The sequence below is a fragment of the Paroedura picta genome, chromosome 7 (genome assembly GCF_049243985.1).
Source record: "Paroedura picta isolate Pp20150507F chromosome 7, Ppicta_v3.0, whole genome shotgun sequence".
NCBI classification, from domain to species: Eukaryota; Metazoa; Chordata; class Lepidosauria; order Squamata; family Gekkonidae; genus Paroedura; species Paroedura picta.
The window spans coordinates 63,825,945-63,842,644 of record NC_135375.1 but is presented as its reverse complement, the minus strand read 5'-3'; the positions used below and the strand labels follow the sequence as shown (position 1 = coordinate 63,842,644).

The 16,700-nt window shown below is 42.0% G+C and overlaps 1 protein-coding gene across 7 annotated transcripts in view; it reads left to right on the top strand.

Moving 5' to 3' along the window:
* Positions 1-16,700, top strand: part of AOPEP (aminopeptidase O (putative)) — a 242,045-nt gene that overhangs the window by 138,459 nt on the left and 86,886 nt on the right. The window lies entirely within an intron of this gene.

Genomic DNA, 16,700 nt, shown 5'->3' with positions numbered 1-16,700 from the left:
CATTGGGCAGTGCATTGTGTTTATGAGTAAGTTGCTGCAGTCCCCAAATTTTCCCTTGAGTTCTCCCAGGGCAATTAGTGCATGGTTAACTCTGGAGCAAGTAAGACTGTGCCTTTAGTGTTTAAGATAAGAAACTTTTGGCTTTGAGAACCTTGTAGGGTTTGCTTTGCCAAATTAGTACATATGTAGGTAACAATAATAGAAAATGCTGCTGTTATAACTGCACGGTAGATTTGAGAAATTATTTTTAGGCCTTTATACAAATCTCAAAAATCTCAATTTCATTCTCAAAATATCTGGGAAAAGGGCTTTTTACTAGTGGTATTGCAAGAAATATTAGAAAGGATGTTATGACTCTTACCTCCTTGCCCATAAAGATTCTGAAATGGAAGATAACATTATATTGGGCCAAGGAAAATCCCACATAGTTGTTTGAATTCAGAAGCCTGGAAATGAATACATGTTTTATTTGTCAGCTTGAAATGACATGATTACAATTGTTCTCTTTGTTTCCTGTGATAATTTGATTCTGCAAAAAAGGACAGGGTGGACAAGGCTGTTCACATCCACTACTCTAGCTTCCTAGAGATATATGACATTTATCCATGTATGAAAAATCATATACATCACAAGGTCATTTAAAGATAAATTGTTGTTTGAAGAATTTATTTCATTTTTTAAAACATTTATTATTATTATTATTATTATTATTATTATTATTATTATTATTATTATTATTATTATTTAGATTTATTTCCCGCCATTCCCCATAGGCTCGTGGCGGGTCACAATAGTCTTATCCCCATTAAAATACCCATTAAAAGACTTTAAAAACAATCCCAATATGGCGGAAGCTCTCATTATTCCTATCCCCTGCTATCAGAGCGGTAGGGAGGGTGGGGAGGAGAGCTTCATTTATACCTCACTTCTTGCCCCAAAACTGGCTTACAACAATACCTTTTTGAAAGCCAGCTTGGCATAGTTGTTAAGAGTGGTGATCCCTGTTATTGAGAACCAGGTTTGATTCCCCACTCCTCCACATGCTGCAAGCTGGGTCACCTTGGGCCAGTCACAATTCTCTTGGGGCTCTGTCAGACTCACCTATCTCATAGGGTAACTCTTGTGAGAAGAAGAAGGGAAGGAGATTGTAAGTCGCTGTGAGATTCCTCTGGGTAGTGAAAAGTGGGGTACAAAAAAAAACTTTTCTTCTTTTCATTTTATCCTCACAACAACTCTGTGAAATAGATTAGGCTGAGAGTATGTGACTGACGGATGCTTAACATGGCCAATAACAAAAAACTAAACTAAATGAATGTTGATTTCACAGAGAATGATGTGAAGACTTTATTGTATGTTTTCACTGCCCAGAATGGTTAAGAATAGCCCTGCTTAGAATCGCAAGCAAAGCAGACGTGCCTGCAGCCTTAAGGCTGGGACCAACTGTACTGACATTTCAGCATAGAGAACAGTTTGTATTCATGATCTCTGCCTATTGTATGACTGCAGATGAGACAGACTGACTGACTCCAGGAAGCTTGGTGGGGTGGGGTGCGCATAGTGCCACATGCAATTCTCTTTCTGGAAATTCAGGCCTTTTTCTCGTAAATAATTCCAGTTGAAGTCAACATGATAAGATATTTTGATAGGTCTCTGTCTGAAGGTATATGTAATATTCACTTGCTATAGTTTCCAGCATCTCTTTGTATTACTTTTATTATTATTATTATTATTATTGAGATAATCTGCTACAAATAGGAGCTAAATAATAAAAGAGATTTTGAAAAATTAAAGTGTATTTTGCCATTTGTTTAGCAACTCTTGACATGCTGGCAGACAATAAAGAGCCCAGACGTTTTAAAATATGATATATTTGTGCATTCAAGAATAAGATTTTCCTCCTAGTTTCATAACAGCAAGACTATTGTGTAGAGGATTTTTTCTTTTGTCCATAAACATTTCCCCTTAATATTCAGTAAGCTTTCCATGCAGCAATCCATTATGCATTAGTAACAATGTTTTCTCTAGAAAACCTCAATAGATCAGAAGGCTTACGCAGTCATGGGCTATCGATATATCTGTAACAGTGGGAGTTGTTATAATATTTCGCTAATGGCTAAGTGGGCGGATAGTGGGCGTGGCGTCAGAGGCAGGGCCCAAAGTGCATCCTGATTGGGCCCTGCCTCAGACAGGTCACACCCGATCATTGGGCCAAAGTTCTGACAGGGCCTGCCCAGCCAGGGACAATCTGGAGACATTGCTGCCAGTTTGCCCCTAACCACCGCAGGTAGAGGAGGTCAGTAGGGCTGCCAAGGAGGATGAGAACAGAGGTTTGGACAGGCTGTGCCAAGCCCTTTTAGCCCCAGGGCTGTCCTAACTGTTGTGTTAAACTGTAACTTCCCCCATTTTGCCTCAGAACACTGACAGAGGTGGCAGGAGGCTGGTGACTACTCTCCTTCCCCCTCCCCCTCCCTTCAGGCCTGCTGGGAAGGAGCCTCTGACAGCCCTTGACTGAGGGGAGGGAGGCATTTCTGAGAGCAATGCAGGGGAGCCTGAGGGCATTCCTGAGGGTGGGGAACTTCCCCCTTCTGCCAAGCAGTTGGCTGACAGGGAGGCCACAGAAAAGCCCCTTCTCACTTAAAATACTGCTCTGGCTGGGAGTTAGACACAGCCAAGCCATGTGTATTTCTTCTTCACAACTCTCTGCAGATTTGAGGCCTATTGCACAGCGTTATGCTGCAAACGAAACTGGATGCTGTTGTGGAGGTTCTTTTGTCTCCTGTTTCATCTGCACAACAGTAGGCCTCAAGTCTTTCAATTCAACAACAACCTATTTGGGAGGCCTTAAATGTTTCTTCTCCACCACAACCCTGTCCAAAGTAGCCCTTTCTGCCTGGGGAGCTGATCTTTATACTCTGCAGATGAGCTGTAATTCCAGGAGCTCTCCAGGCCCCACCTGGAGGTTGGCTACCTCTGTGTTGGAAATATTCTTGGAGGTTTGGAGGTGGGACTTCAAAATCGTACGGTGCCTCAGAGTCAAGCCTTCAAAGGAGCTATTTTTGCCTGCAGAGCTGATCATTATAATCTAGGTACAAAAATCCAGTTCTTCTAAGGAGCAACCAGAAGCATGTAACATTTTATCAACAGTGAAAAAATGGAGACAGAAGGAGCAGGGTGGACACCTGTGTACTGTGACTACCCCATGTGTATTAGGGCAGGGGGACATTTCAGTGTTTGTGGCCTAATTCACATAAGAAGGGAAATGATGCAGAACTGCGAGGAATTGGTTGCCATGTAATTTCCCCCTAAGAAGAGTCTCCAGTCTGATTTCCTCTTCACATATCTGAATACATGGCTCTGGAAAGCTCATCTGTAACCACTATGCCTCAATTCCCAAAGCTCAGTCCTCTCCCATATTCAATGAACATTCCATACCACAGGTTCTTGACACCCATATCTCCACACCCATGCCCTCATTTGCCACCACTCCACCACAACCCCCCCCACACACAACACGCACATTCAACCCCATGCCCTTACAGACCGGACAACTCCTCCCCTTCCTCTTCTCACTGCCAAGCTCTCGCGCCTGTTGTATTCCTGGATACAATGGGCTTTGCCCCTAGTTATAAAATATTTCCTTACAAGTATACTTAGATGAGTCAGGAACCATTCTGATGCTCCAGAAAACATCATGTCATACAGCAGTTTCATGTTGTATGTGTGGTTTTGTGTAGTTTTGCTGTGTAGACCCATGTTCTGTTTGGTACTTAATAATGATCTAGGATTAAACCAAAAAATGTTTCTTGGGGTTTGCTTTACAGAAACTCAGAGACTGCTCCTAGCCATCTTTCCTTGCTGTGTCTTAGACTTTTACAGGTCATTGTGTTTGTGGTAATATGAGATCTGTCCACCATGAACAGCAAGTCTGGTTTGCTGGAATAACTCCTAGTTATGCCGGGGTTACTGGCTATCTTTCACTCTCTTCAGTGACTGATGTGTAAACAAATTATAAATTGAAGTAACTGCATGAATTTCTATGCCAGGATATCAAATTGTGAATACATGCCTCTTAGAAGACTGACAGTTTGACTATACAAGCAGAATTAGGCAGTCATCTAGGGTGGGGAATATTCCTTTGAGGGCTACTTTTTCCCTGCCTAGAGCATCAATAAAATAAAAAGCCCTGCTTTAGAATATGATGGAAAATTGATTATAGCTTTTGCTACATTGCCAGTTTAAAATTGCTGGAAAAGTTTCTGGAGACATTTAAAAGAAATGGAAAAGTAGTGGGCTGAACAAAAAAATTCAAACTGCCATAGACTGAATTGAAGAGGTCAGTCCTTTCTTCTGTCTACATACTGTTAAATAGTTAGAAGGATAGTTTTCAGCTGAAACCAGCTAGTGCTGGAGGAATAATAGCATGTAGTGATATTATTTTTAAAGGTTAGATGTGACTAATAGAGCTACTGACAAACATTACTATTGACTTATGTCTGTTGCAGTATTTTAAGACCTATGAAGCAGCAGCAATAGCAACAAAGAAATATTATTTCTCTGAGACCATTACATCATCTAACTCATGACCATCCAATTATTTCAAGTATCTCAAACAATTTTGCTCCTAAATCAGAGTCTTTATTGTCTCAGGAACAGAAAGTTAGCTGTGATACTTTTGTAAAATGTATTGCTGATAACACAAATATTCTCTAATCTGGATCTGGATGCTGTCTGTAATAAAGACCAAGCAGAAGATATACCTAAGAGTTCATCTGATGGTCTATGGACCGTTTTGACCCAATTAACTGTGACAGACATTAACAGGATCCTTGGATCTCTGAAGGAAACCACTAGTGTATTGGACTCTTGCCCATGTTATTCATCTTCTATGTAAATCCGTTAGTGGAAATAACCCATAACTTTGAAATTGGATGTCATTGATATGTTGATGATACCTGGTGATGTGGTCGAGGTCTTAAACCTGATGCCTGCTGTGGTTAAATGGCTGAAAATGAACACAAAATGGAAGTGATGCTGGTTGTAAAAATAGAGATCTTGAAAGACATTTTGCTACCTTCCTAACTCTCTTAAGAGCCATTCGTTTATACTGGATCCAGCATTGCTGTAAGATAAACAAGTTAATGCAGCTGCAAAAAAACATTGAAAAGCTTTTCCTCCATCTGACCTATCTGACCTAGAAGATGGTCCCCTACTTTGAAAGGCCTGATCTGGTTACCTAGATCTGTGTGATGATAACACTGAAATGAGACTACACTATAGGTAGCCTCTTGAAATCAACTTGGATATTCCATTTGGTGCAGAATGCAGCATTTCAGTTATTGTCAGCAGTTATGTTGAATATATGCATGCTACTCCTATGCTGCAATTTCTCCATTGTCTGCCCATCAGTTATTAGGTTCAATTAAGGTATTGACTATCACAGATAAACTGTTGGCCTTGGTCCTTCGTATCTGTAGGGCTGCCTCTTTCCCTATGCTGTGCTGAACCAGCTTCGCTATCAAATCAGGGCCTCCTTTAGGCACATTTCTGTAAATGGGGAAAATTAACAACTGTCTATATCTGGGCATTCTCTGTTGAAGTGTCCACATTATGGAACAGCTTCATTATAAGATCAGAAACACTCACAAACTTAATCATTCTGGAGAGCTATACTGCTGTGTATATTATGTACTACCTGTTGATGCAAGTGTGATCCTGTGTCGTTTAATGTGAAATATTAATGCTTATTCTTTGTTTCAGCTCCATTTTCTGCTTTCTCCAATTCAGACCTTATCGTTTGATTTATTGGATGTTCCATCCTGTTGAATATACTTGATATACACTGTTATCTGCCTTGAGTTTCAGTGATAAAGATGGATATAGATTGTGGTTCAGAGATCTCTTAAAGTGGCATTCTGCTCAGAAAATAACTGCAGCTGTAGCAGTGCAAATGGCTCTTGAACTAGTTCAATGAAAAGTATTGGACACTCAATGGAAGCATCAAATTTTCATTGATATTGATGTCTACATGATTACCAGTTTACTTATTTGTAATCTACCTTTCTTGCTGAAACTTAGTATGGACTACAAAATTTCAAACTATGTAGTAGTAACAGTGTAAAACAGAAAGTTAGAAAAAATGCTTTGAAAGCAGTGTAAGACAGGACCCATAACTGGATTATATAAATTAGACAACAGTGCAGTTAGAACAAACAGTGCCATAAGCTCTAGGTCTTATCCCTTGGTTAAATCATCCTTCTGAATAATTTCAGTTGATTGCAGCCATACTGAACAATTCCATTGTACACATTCTGTGGAATGATAAGGTGTTGGATCCTTCATGATCTTCTCAGGCCAGCCATTCCATAAAGTAGGAGCCACAACAGAGGAATGTTGATTAGCTGCTGAGTTTACCCATTTATAAGGTGGCATCTTTAGCAGACTTTGCTCCCATGAGTGCAGTGGACCATATATGGGAAGGCAGCCCTTTACATATAGGGCTTCTAGACATGAAGTCTTTTGCAGTCAACATGACCATATGGTCATATCACTATTCTTTTGTTAAACATTTATTGGGTGATATAACCATATATGGTCATGTTGACTTTCTCCCCCACCCCCACATTCCTTGACAGTGAGCAATTGAAGATCTTGCACATAGCCAGGAATCTGGGAGTGATTCTGGATGCTTCCCTATCTGTGGAGGCTCAGGTCACTAGAGAAGCCCAGCTGGCATTATTCCATCTATGCCAGGCGCAGCTATTAGTACACTACCTGTCCCAAGAACACCTGGCCACGGTGATCCATGCAATGATCACCTGCAGACTAGATTTCTGTAATTTGCTCTATGTGGGTCTTCCCTTTTCTCTGACCCAATCAGGGCCAGGGTTTTTTTGGCCCTGGCTGCTGCCTTGTGGAATGAGCTCCTAGAACTGCTGAAGGCCCTGAAGAACATACGCGGTTCCGCAGGAGCTCTTCCATCAAGTGTTTGGTTGAGGCCAGGCTGAGGGTGATTGTGCCCCTCCCTCTGGTGCTCCAACAGCTTATTACATCATCCCAGGATAGACTGCATAAATTGAAGTCTTGGTGGGATAAGGGGTTGAAGGTGGGGATTGGGGTGAATGGGAGGGGTTTTTAATTGGCAATCATATTGTATTTTAATGTATTTTAATGAATGTTGCTAGCCGCCATGAGCTTGCTGGCTAGGAGCGGTGGCCTAGAAGTCAAATGATAAATAAATCAATAAGTCAGCTAATAAATAAGCTGCTGTAGGTGCTGTTTTTAAGTAAGGAATCCACCTTCAAGTGTACATTCATTTAGAAGCCCTGATCTACAAATGTAGCCAAGAAACTCACTGGGATTGAAGGCACCTATGTTAGTGATCCAGATTTTCCAGGATTGTTTGACAAAAGCTAGCAATTGACATCTATTGTGGAAGTATGTTTGGAATGGCCTGTATAATTCTCAGGAAATGTGTGATCTCTCATCTTCTATTGAAGGTCTGAAACTGTTTAAAACTGGTGTTGACATTATACTCAGGCCACCATGCAATACTCCTCAGGGGAAATAATCTGTACGATTTGGAGATTACTTGTAACTTTGGGAGATCTCCAGGCACCACCAGGAGGTTCAGAGACAACCCATCAGCCGAAAATGTGTAGACAGAAGAAAGTGGTTTTCAAGCTGGCAAAAACTTTATTCAAACAATATAAGCAAATATAAGCAGAATGAGTTCCTAGAACAACAGCCTCATTTTTGTTTTAACTTCTTCTGTCTACACCATCAGGAGGTCGGCAATCCTGGCTAGTCCTGAAAATATATTTTCCCAGGCTGCCAGGGCAAGAGGAAAACTAGGAATAAAGGAACTGTGTAGGCTGTGCACAGTCCTTGCACTGAATACAGGTATAATAGCTCTTGGCTAAGGATGCAAGCCTCCAGGTGAGATCTGGAGATCCCCTAGAATTACAGCTCATCTCCAGACTACAGAGATCAGTTTAACTGGGGGGGGGGGATGGCTGCTTTGGAGGGTAGATTCTGTGGCATTGGACACAGTCCTCTCCTGCTTGAGAATCTGAATCCCTTTGCTTGCAACAGCCTTCCTCCAGCCATTTCATGCCAGCAGGGCTCTGGAGAAGGGGGAAATGGCAGGAGCCAATGGGGAAGTGCAGCAGATTCAACTCTTCCCTCCCATTCCTTTTCCATTGTGTGTGAATTCAACAAAGCCACAGCAGACCAATTAAATAAACAGAAAGACACTCTGTCCTCCTGACTCTTCCTGAGGTTGATGTAGTGGTTAAGAGCTGCAGCTTCTAATCTGGCAAATCAGGTTTCATTCCCTGTTCCTCCACATACAGCCAACTGTATGACCTTGGGCTCATCACAGCCCTGATAGTGTTGTTCTCACAGAGCAGTCTTGTCAAAAGCTCTCTCAGCCTCTCCTACATCTCAAGGTGTCTGTTATGGAGAGAAGGAAAAGTGATTGTAAGCCACTTTGAGACTCCTTTGGGCAGTGAGAAGCAGGGTATAAACACAGACTCTTCTTCTTAACTTATATATACATATATATATATACACACACACACACACACACACACACATTATTTATATATATATATATGTATACATGTATATGTATGTGTATATGTGTGTGTGTGTGTGTGTGTGTGTGTATGTATATGTATATATATATATAAAATAAAAACCCTGGGGTTGCTAGTAACCCTGGCTGTAAATTAATGAGATACATGATAGGTTTCAAAATGCTTGTGTATTGTTTGTTTAAGATTCTATTAAAGGTATCTACAAGTGGTAGGAGGATTAAATCATAATTGCTCCCATGAGGAGCAAGCATGAGTGGGGGATTCATGAAAATTCATGTTGTGTAACACGATGGTAGCTAACAATGATCTTTGGCTTTTTGAAATATTAATGCTTTCTTGTTCTACTCAGGCAAGGTACTGTGCACACAAAAATGAAACTACTTATTTAGCTGGCATTTTATTAGTGATGCCATCACATATAAACATGTGACTTCTGGGGGTGTGGTAGGGAGGTATGGGCAGCTGGCAGTACTGGAATACTCTAAAACAACAAATCAGGCCTCTCTTCCTTTCCCCCCTACCCCCACCACTTTAGTGTAACATTGTCTAGTCAGAAAATATCCACCATTGGTGCTGAGAGGTGGCAATTTGCATATAATTTAAAAATTTTATATCATCTTACTTTTTAGCGGTATTGCTTTACTGTTTTATTGTTGAACTAGGGGCAAAGCCCGTAGTCTCAAAGAATACAACGGGCGCTAGAGCTTGGCAGTGGGAAGAGGAAGGGGAGGAGTTGTCCAGTCTGTAAGGGCATGGGGTTGACATGTGTGTTGTGTGGAAGGTTATGGTGGCATGGTGGCAAATGAGGCCATCGGTGTGGAGATATGGGTATCAAGAACCTGTGGTGTGGAATGTTCGTTGATTGTGGGAGAGGACTGACCTTTGGGAATTGTGGCATAGTGGTTACAGATGAGCTTTCCAGAGCCATGTCCTCAGATATGTGAAGGGACAATCAGACCGGAGACTCTTCTTAGGGGAAGATTACATGGCAACCAATTCCCCCTAGTTCTGCGTCATTTCCCTTCTTGTGTGAATTAGGCCACATTCACCGAAATGCCCCTCTGCCCTAATACACATGGGGTAGTCACAGTACACAGGTGTCCACTCAGTTCCTTCTGTGTCCCATATTTTCACTGTTGGTAAAATGTTATGTGCCCACATGCTTCTTTCATGGTTGCTCCTTAGAAGAACGGATTTTTGTACCCTATTGCTTACTACCCAAAGGAGTCTCAAAGCGGTTTACAAACACCTTTTCCATTTGTCTCTCCACAGTAGTCAACCTGTGAGGTATGTGGGGCTGTGAGAGATCTGAGAGAACTGGGAATGGGCCGCAATGTCCCAGCAGGCCTCAGGTGTCTCAAAGCATTTTCCAATTGTCTTCCCCTTCTCTTCCCATAGCAAACTCCCCATGAGGGAGGTGGGGTAGCGAGCCTCACAGGGAAGCTGGCAACCCTAAGAGGAAGACTGTCTGTGCACAGCAGTCTTGTCCCGAGTAAGGTTTTTAATACTGTTTTTTTTATTTGCCAGGCCAAGGTTATTTGCCAGTTACTATTTCAGTTACGATGTGTCTCCAGACATTTACTTGTTACTATTTAGTTTCAGGCTGTAAATATTTATTTAGATCTTCCTGCACTTTCCAGACTCACAGGACTGATGCTGGTCTGCCTGTCTGCGCCCCAGAATACAAACAGTTGCTGATAAGGGCTGGCCATAACCCATAGGCCAGGAGGGACACCCCTGCACCACTCCCTGCCAACTGCAGGCAAAAATGGCTCATTTGAAGGCTGAACTCTGAGGCATTGTACGATTTTGAAGTCCCACCTACAAACCTCCAGGAATATTTCCAACCCAGGGGTAGCTAACCTCCAGGTGGAGCCTGGAGAGCTCCTGGAATTACAGCTCACCTGCAGAGTATAAAGATCAGCTCCCCAGGCAGAAAGGGCTACTTTGGACAGGGTTGTGGTAGAGAAGAAACATTTAAGGCTTCCCACACAGGTTGTTGTTGAATTGAAAGACTTGAGGCCTACTGCACAGGGTTGTTGTGCAGATGAAACAGGAGACAAAAGAGCCAGCTTCCTCTGCAGAATAACGCTGTGCAGTGGCCTCAAATCTGCAGAGAGTTGCAAAGAAGAAAGACACATGGCTTGGCTGTGTCTAACCCCCGGCCAGAGCAGTATTTTAAGTAAGAAGGGGCTTTTCTGTGGCCTCCCTGTCAGGCAACTGTTTGGCAGAAGGGGAAAGTCTCCCCCCCTCAAAAGGAAGGCCCTCCGGCTCCCCTGCGTTGCTCTTGGAAAGGCCTCCTTCCCTCAGTCAGGGCCTGTCAGAGGTTCCTTCGCAGCAGGCCTGAAGGGGGGAGGGGGCGCACTCATCAGCCTCCTGCCTGCTCTGTCGGGTTCTGAGGCAATTTACAGTTGGACATGGCAGTTAGGACAGCCTTGGGGGGAGGGAAGGGCTGGCACAGCCTGTCCAAGCCTCTGTTCTCATCCCCCTTGGCAGCCCTACTGACCTCCTCTCCCTTTGGTGGTCAGGAGCAGACTGGCAGCCAGACTGGGCTGGGTGAATGGAATTTTGGTCTGTCCTGGTGAGGGGCCAATAGGAAGGCACTTTGCGCGCCTCCCCATTGGCTGCTTGGCCCTGGATGGACACTCGGAGGGCCCAATCAGGAGCCGCGAATCGGCTCCTGATTGGGCCCTCTGAGTTTTTTTCCTGGACAGGGACCGCCCTAACTCCTCCCCAGGTGGCCTTACTCTTTTATTTAATAGGACCCTGTCCTATTTAAAGATGGTAATGACTGTAGAAATTTGCATTTGCCATTCACCTCCCCATGATGGTGAGTCAGAGAGGGAACAGTACATAAATCAAATTATATATAAAATCACTTCTGGGTTACTCAAAGCCTTGAGACTATTTCAGGGATGACTCCTTGATCAAAGGTTGAGAAAGGCTGATATATCTAATAGTGATGAAATCCACAGCTGGCGGGTTATCCAAATCATGTTTCTGCAGACTTGGGTTAAACTTTGTGGTGATTTGGGGCTGAAAATGCATGTGACTTATTATTGTCCACAACCCAAAGATGGACTGTTCTGAAGTGTCTGGAGGCTGAAAACCTGTTGTGCCTGCTTTCAGCCTTAAGCCACCATGGGTCACCTGGGGTGAGTGGGATTTTTCCTTCCCAGCAAGTTCTTGTAGTTACTATATGTCAATAAGGGGCTAATGCTTTGTTTCTGGTGGCTGTTATTTCTGCCTCTAGACTTCAGGATTTTGTCAGCCATAGGGAGAGGATGGTTGTTGAGGCTCAGATGTTCCTTCATGTTCAGAGTTATCTTTTTAAATAAATTACAGGAAGCATTTTTAATTCATGTTCTTGCCTGTATTTTTGTGGTTGAGGAAAAGTCACATGATGAATACTTGTAAAGCCCAGGTGTTCTAGATGTGAGATTCCAGATTTCCTGAACCAAATTACCAGCTAGGAATGGCATGTGCCAAAAAGCCACAATTTCCAGGTGGTTTACTGGTACATGGTTCTAGTTTATCACATGCTGGAGAATGTCAAAATCTTCAGGAGATCATGATAAACTTGTTAAATTAGTGGTTACTCCTGCAGTTGAGGAGCACCATTTATTTTTCTTACCAAGCTCAGTATTGATCATATATCACCCAATGCAGTGCCAGGCATCTCGGTAACTTAAGGTTTTGCCCCCTCCTGATCTCTATAGACGTCATATTGAAAAAACACTGTGCTGTAGCCAATCAAATATGCCAATCAAAGCCTCTTAGATGTGAGTCATAGTTGGACTGATTAACAGAAGAAATATATCTGATTTTTGCTAAGTGTATCTCTGCATGCTGCATGTTAGAATCATTTATATAATAAGGCCTGATCCAGTAGTGCTACTTCAGACCAACACGACTACCCATTTGAATCAATGCTGTAACTACTTCATGATGAGACATCTGTGTGCCAGATGTACATAGGTTTTATGTGCACCTCTGGTGGTTGGTGTGTTCATGATGTTGCATTCTTTCAAGCAGATTCAAAAGGTGACTTCTTGGAGAGGATGATATATCAATTTAGGGAAAGTGTTTTCTGAAAGCAGAGTGTATTGTTTTTGCTTATGGCCAATTTTGTGATTTCCACATGGGAAGTGTAAACTCCACAGTTCCGAGTAAGATTGGACAATCAAGTATTCTAGTGGATGTGCATTTATTTTGCAATGTAAGAAAACCAATCCAGGTTTTGTCTTTGGAAATGAAAGAATAGTTGTGGTAGTAAGAACCTGATGCTGAAAAGTGTGCCGTGGAGTTTTAACCTCTGTTGCCAACATTGTGTGATCATGCATGGTTTATATGTCTTTTAAGACTTGATAAGTCATTTGTTTTCCTTTCTTGAACCAATATATTGGTTTCTCTGTAAGATTTTGTTCTTATTGAGGTGGTAAATCTGGTGCTGGTGGAAAGTGCCATTAAGTCTCAGGTGACTAATGATGACCATGTAGTGTTTTCAAGACAAGAGACATTCAGAAGTGGTTGGGCAATGCCTGCCTCTGTATAGCAACCTTAGGTTTAATAGATGGCCTCCCATCCAAATACAAATGAGGGCTGTTCCTGCCAGCTATACCATTTTAGACTATCTAGCATAATAAATATTCCTCTAGACATACAAATGAAAATGTTCTAGCCTCTCCTTCTTGCTTATGTGCTAACTTTCTATATGCAGGTAACAGAGCATTGTATGTCAAGTGCAAACTCACTTGTAATCTTTGACTGTGAGAACAGTACAGCAAACCCCTGCTCATTATGTAGTCCCAGAAGAATAAAAATCTCTCCATATGTTACTTTCTTCTACTTAGATTTTCATGTTTGACTGATATGCTTTAAGCAGGGTATACATAACATAACTAACAGTACTGACAGATTATACTGATAATAACTTGAACCACAATTCAGAGACGTACTTTGTTATGTACCAGGAGTTTGGGCATATTTAGTGGGACTTTAGCTCTCCCTTTCCTTTGGATCAGCATTCTTCCCTGTCCTATTATAAATTGCTTGGACTTTTCATGAGTTAGGAAACAAAAACAATGGGAATGTTATTTACATTGGCTTCAGCAAGGTAAAATTTAAGATATAAATAACTCAAATGGACTCATGGTATTAGCCCCTTTTTGCATGTTGCTGCCAAGATGGTGTCTTCTATTTGGAAAGCCATTTATCAGTTTGTTTCCCGCCCCCCAAGAAAAGCAGGATATAAATCAGACTCTCAAAGCAGTTTCTGTCAATAAAGACTCAAGTTCTGCTGCAGATTTACAGTCTAAAATGACATGATACACAAGAGATAGGGAGTGGAAGGAAAAGGAGGGAGACAATTGACAGTTTCATTTTATATACAGTTGGTCAGGCTGATATTCTCTAGCCAATCTTGCTTTGATGAAAATTGTGTAGCTGCCCCAAGGTCCTTACTCATCAGGTTGATGACAGAGGCAAAATTGTCTTATTTGGAGTCTGGGCAACTGTGAAGCATCTCCCAGGTGGTTTAAAGTCTATTTTAACTGTGCCTCCAACTTCTCATTTTTGGGGAGGGGAGGCATGCTTGCTAAAGCATTCTGCTGTGAGTCTTCATCCTGCAAGAACCATTCAGTAACACCACTTTCTGCAGTGTTCTTCTCAGTAGGACTCATTATGCACGGGGGTTTTAGCACACATTCGGGGTGGAATGGCGGCGACTAAAATCACCGATAACGCACAGTGTTGGCTGCAAACGGCCACAGCTTCGATGCATGCCGCCGAAAAAGCCGCGTTTGCAAAACGCGGAAGAAAGCGCAGCTTCCGGGTGACCGGGGCGCAACCAGAAGTGACGCCCGGATCGCCGCGTGCATAATCGGTTACTCTGGGTTTTGCCGCCATCGCGCCCTGCCCCGTGCATAACCGGTGTGTCTTCCCCCTCCGCGTTTTCCATGTGACCCGAAATCGCCGTTTCGGCGGCCGTGCATAATGGGCCTAGGAAAGGAGCAACTGGATCCACTGGAATATAAGTGGAAGGAGTTCAGGGACGACCCTGAGAACAACATAGGAGGTGACAGCAAGAAGGGGGAATTTGCTCTTTTGCAAATTCTTGGTCCATTTGAGAAGAAGCATGTGAAGAGGGAGGAAAGTAATTGAAGGCGAAGCTCTTTGTTTCCAACTTTGTTCTCGAGAGCAGGGAGGGGGTTTAGATGACAAAAACTGGAAATTAGTAGAGTAAGTTTTTTTTTTTAAGTCTTGGCTGTAGTTATTGTGCATTTAGAGAGCCAGTGTGGTGTAGTGGTTAAGAGACTAATCTGGAGAAGTGGGTTTGATTCCCCACTCTTTCACATGCAGCCAACTGGGTGACCTTGGGCCAATCAGAGTTCTCTCAGAGGTTTCTCAGCTCCACCTACCTCTGAGGGTGTCGGTTATGGGGAGAGGAAGGGACAGTGATTGTAAGCCAATTTGAGACTCCTTTGGGTAGTGAAAAGCAGGGTATATAAAAAAAGCTCTTAAAAATAAGTATGTTTTTACTAAAGTTAAATTTTGGTGGTTTGGTGGTGAAGATTGTTTCTTTGTAATTGCACACTATGGTTTGATTTGTTAAAGTTTTATTATTTCCTGCTTTAGTCCTGTTGTTTTTATTACATTATACTGCTGCTGTTCAGGGAGGTTTTGTGTTGTTGTTTTTACTAGTTTTAAGTGGTGTTGGCATCTCTTTTGGGGTATATAAATGTTTACAATTGGTACATATAAAAAGAGGAAAGTGAAGTGTTTTGATACTCCCCCCTGTAGCATATCTTCCTGTACTAAAAGTTACCATATTTAAAACTTGCTTTTTACCTGTATATCAATAGTAATCAATATTATGTTTTAATTTTACCCTGTACACAAAATGATATTGACATAAATCCCTTTTATTAATTATAAGTACTTTATGTCCTGGTACTTGAAGAAGAAAAAAACAGTTTCAGAGGTTACAGTATAAAATAGAAAAAAGCTAGAGATTTGCAGTTGACATTGATGTTTACAGGAGCTAAGGGTTTCCAGTGTCTCAAGATTCAAACAGCTAATTTAAGGGATCAACATTTTGGTCTCTGCAAGTCAGCAAAGGCGTGGAAGAATGTGTCAGAGTTGGGATTAGCCCCCTGATGAGCTCTTTAAAGGCTGTTGTTCTTCGTTTCATGCTGCTGTTCCTCCTTTTATCTGGAATGCTTGCTGATTTCTCAGCAGAATGGCTGGCTCCATGACAGTCATTGTGGCAGGCAACATGCAGCAGCTATACTACTGTCATCACAAGCTTAGGATGTACTGCCCTCTGCAGTTGTCAAGTAATTGGGAATTGTACCAGAGCTTAAGCCCCTCTAATTGTGTACATTTTAAATCTTGGGCTACCATTATTATTATTAGAAGAATATAACTGGCTGTAGCCTGCAGAAAATGTAGTTGCTGGCTTTTAAACTTAGGGATCTATTTGTATTCGTTGGAATTTTTTCAACCAGAAGCCTCTCTTTAGAAAGCCTGTCACCCTGTATGTATAAAAGCTCTTCATTTTATGCATTTGTGTGCAGTCTGCAGCACTACTTGAAATGGTTACATCTTAATGAGCAGAATAGGGAACTGGGTTTCAAAATGTGAGGGTGGCCCTGATTGAGCAGAAAGGCTGAGTGACGTAAACTTTGTAAAGAAATAGAGATATCTGAACCATAACCTCTTTTGAGCATTTTTCCTAATTGCATTTGGGATGGCATCCTAAATATATTGTCTAGATGTAACAATGATTTTTGTTCTTTTTACTTCTAAGAAATTGGTTTGGAAAAATACAGTCAAATAAATAAGGATCTTTGTATATTTTATAAATACTGTACAATATTTTATAGTTCTTCAAAGTCAGCCACATTCAGACAGTTTAGTAGAGACTACAAGATGTCTGGAGAAGGTGGTGGGGAACAGGAACTGTTAAACACTGGTGCTTTCTGATCATTGCATTTGTTTGTAATGTCAGAAGCAGAATTCATGCCCTTTGCCTGGTCCCTCTAGTTGGGACAACTTCCACATTGATGGAACATGCATGAGTTCCATCTTTGGATACAGCAG